The following is a 3,963-nucleotide window of genomic DNA, read 5'->3' on the forward strand; positions in this document are numbered from 1 at the left end:
TTAATCAAGGTGAGCAACGTCTGTATGTTTCCATAGCAACCGCTTCAGCATCAACATCCGGCAGTCAAGCCAGTTAGTGAAATAAATATTTAGTTTCCTAACTAAATTGAAAAATTAATTTCTTTTATTTTAATCTAAATAAATCAAATCATTGCTGTTAATATTTTACTGTGTAATTTTACAAACTGCAGTGGATCAACGCAGAGCCGGTTGGGCTGCTGTGCAGAATGTGTTTTATAAAATGTAAAAACGTTTTCTATATATTTATTTATCTGTTTTTTCCTCTGCGGTCTCCATGCAGCTCAGAGTTTTTAAAGCAGAGCGAGAGCAGCAACCTGCAGGAAAACATCATGAACGCTCCTTCTGCTTCCTTCAGTCAGAAACGTTCAGGTCGTCTCCAGGTTTTCAGAGTAATGGGGGTCAGAGAGCAGCACAAACCCGTCATTCCACTCCACAGCTGAGTGGAGAGACAAACAGAGGAAACATCTGCCGCTCGCTGTTTGGCTAAATTGAGATCAGATGGAGTGTGAGTACGTATGCAGGTCAGACGCTGCTCCGTGTTTTTCATCTAAATTTCACTTGGCAAAATGTTTTCTGCTGCAGCCTCAGGCCGGACGCTGCTGCTGCAGCGACTGAACGCCTCATGAATCAGCCTCGACTCTGATGAACTTTTTCTTTTTGTCTGAGTTTGAATCTGATTGTTTTAATAAGTTTATGAGTTTCTGCTCCAAATGAAGCTTAAAACGCTCAGTGAGCTCAGCGGGCCGAGAGGCCGGGTTCTTTCTGCTCCGGGTTCTTTCTGCTCCGGGTTCTTTCTGCTCTGACTGCCTTCCACAGCGCTGCTGGTCCCAGTGGGACCTGTGGTCCGGTCCGGTCCGGTCCGGCCGAATGAGGCGCGTTCAGCAGTTTGATGCTGCAGCAGCATGAACTCTGGCCCCAGAAAAACATCTGAATATCTGCTGACTCTGCGATTCACCTGAACGTCAGCGGCTCTCCGTGTTAAACTGTTTAGAGGAAATCGTTACTTAAAAACCAGAATTCCCAGTTGGCTGTAATGGGAACTTTGGGAGGAAAACTCTTCATAAAGCAGCATGAAGAGGTTTTTTTTTCCTGCATCCCAGAATCCTCTGAACCGATTTCCTTCACATCAACAGGACAAATAAGCCTATTGTGCGCTTTTAATTTTAATGAGATGTTCTTAATTCTGCCATTCAGACTGGATGTGACGCTTAATGGGCAATCAGGGGGTTGCTAGGCAACAGAGTGAGCAGCCAGGCGGGTTCACCTGAGGAGCAAAGTCCCAAAAACAGGCGGGAGAAATCAGGAAAAATAAAATTCATTTTGACAATAAAGCTACATTATGACTTTATTCTCCATTAATGACAGATTATCGTTATTTATTTTTTTAAAAATCAGTCCTAAATCTTCATCACATGTTCAAAACTGATTTGATTTACCCCCCAAAAAATTTAAAAAGTGGAAAATTTAATAATAATAATAATAATAATGACAGTCAATCACAGAAGTAAAACATATTTAGAAATATCTTTTATTTATTTATTCTAATATTTCTGGTAAACTTTCTGATTCAGAGCCAGGAGGACAAAACGAAGACGTTTTAACCGACTCATTCTGGACTTTAAGTTGTCAGAACTGATGATAAAAGTTGATTTTAGTCATATTTCTGTAATATTTAGTGAAATAATCAGCAGCTTGTGGAGAAGCTCAGAACAGCTTAAACTTGTGGTTCTTTAAAACTCGTTTCCATCAGATCAACAGTTTGAACGTTTTAAACATTTAAGGTTCAAATCAAACAGATTTATTTCTCTGGGTCAGAAATGATCTCATGTTTGGCAGATTAAACGACGACGTGAAAAACTCCTCCAGTTTCAACCTAAATCCTTCCACTGGCGGAAAATCATCAGATTTCTCAGAAACTCGTTTCTGTTCGATGAGAAAAATGGAAAAGTTTCGTTTATCTGAGAGAATCTGCAGGAAATCCCAGTTTCCTCCGTCTACAGCGGGAATCCGACCTGCAGCTCCGTCATCAATCAGGAACAATAATAATGTTAATAATCCAGATGTGTTAGCATCACGCTAGGAAGGAAAGTCAGCAACTGCTGCCATCAATCTGAAGAGTTAAGCTCAATCTGAAAAACAATTATTAAAGTGTTGCAGGAAGAAAACTGGAGTTTTGAGTCTGATGCTACAGGAATGAAACAGTTTTCACTTCTTTCTTCTTTCATGTGATTTTACACAAAATCAAGAAAATGACAGACCAGCCTGACAATCCTCTTCATCAGACTGAAGAAAAACTGTCTTCAGTCAGAGGCAACTTCAACGGCGCTGTAACACAGACTGCTGCAGGAGATCTGTCCAGAAAAGAGCCATCAGCATCTGCAATAACTCTGAAGAATTTGTGTTAAAATGAGTCACAATATTTAATTTCCAGAGATCCAGGCTGCAGATCCCTGCAGATGAAAGTCTGATCCTATACAGCAGCTAAAAGTGCAGCACTAGAATATTTAATTCATTGTTAAAGTAAAACTGTGAAGGTTAAAAAATCCACCACTGAGTACTAATATAAGACATTTATTTATTATAACTTCTTTGGTCCCCCGTCGGCCCCCATCTAGAACCGCCCCTGGGCTGCAGGTCTGGGTCTGACATTAATAATACATTAAATGACCACTGAACAAAGAATTTATAAAATATATCAGCATTTCAAAATAAAACATACAGAAAGCATTAAACCTTTTAAAGTAGGAAATATTTATGCATTTACTGTTGATCTATTTGTATGATTTGTTCTTTAAATGATCATTTGTATTATTTTGGCTGATATTGTTATACATTAAATAAGAAAATAATCAAACCTGAATAGTCGACTAAAAGCACAAAAAGAAACTTTAATCATAGCAAAATGTTCTGCACCATATCAGCCTCAGGAGATGATTGAGGGATGAAGAGACGCTGATCTCTGGTTCTTTAGGTTCTGCAGTTCCTCTCCTGATCCATTCATCCAGCAGCTCACCGCGGCTGCGTAGTGTCCGTCTCTAGGCAACAGCGTTGGTCCGTAGCGTTCTGGGGTCCTTCAGCTCCCGCCAAGAGAATTTAGCTGACCTTAATATTTCCTGTTTTATTTTGGTCATTATTGTTATAATTAGTGTTGATATCAGACATTTATAGAAATACGGAACAAATCGCGTCCCGTATCGATTCCGCATTTTAAGGGTCGGGTGGCAACACGACATTTCACATTTGAACCCAAAGCGGGACCGATGCTTCCTGCACTCTGGCTGCGTTGAGTCCTGACCTTTGACCTCTGACCCTGATGGACAGACCTCCAGTGTGTAGAATATTTTCTGTTTTTATTGCAGCCAGGAAACGATCTGCAGGCGGGAATCTGGTTCATGAAACACAAACTGATCAAAACTCAGCCGACACGTTTGAACTGGAAACATGGAAAGCTCCACTTAAACAGCCAATCAGTTCTAAAAGCTACAAGAAACATTTTCCCAATCAGAGATGGTTCTGATCTCGGTCCGATTCTTCACACTGACTGCTTCCTGGCACAGCTTCTCCCAATGCAGCTGCCAGAGACCCTTACAATGCGCCGCCGCCATCTGTTGGTGTGAAAACCTTTCAGTCGGAGCGCTGGGCTGCTGCCAGCAGCCGGACCGAAGGGTGAAGACAGAAACAAGACGAGACGAAATGAGACGAGACGACACGAGACGAGACGAAACGAGACGAAACAAGACGAGACGAAACAAGACGAGACGAAACGAGACGAAACAAAACGAGACGAAACAAGACGAAACAAGACGAGACGAAACAAGACGAGACGAAACAAAACGAGACGAAACAAGACGAGACGAAACGAGACGAAACAAGACGAAACAAGACGAGACGAAACGAGACGAAACGAGACGAAACAAGACGAGACGAGACGAAACAAGACGA

Source organism: Poecilia formosa, unplaced genomic scaffold, assembly GCF_000485575.1.
Source record: "Poecilia formosa unplaced genomic scaffold, Poecilia_formosa-5.1.2 Scaffold572, whole genome shotgun sequence".
Lineage (NCBI taxonomy): Eukaryota > Metazoa > Chordata > Actinopteri > Cyprinodontiformes > Poeciliidae > Poecilia > Poecilia formosa.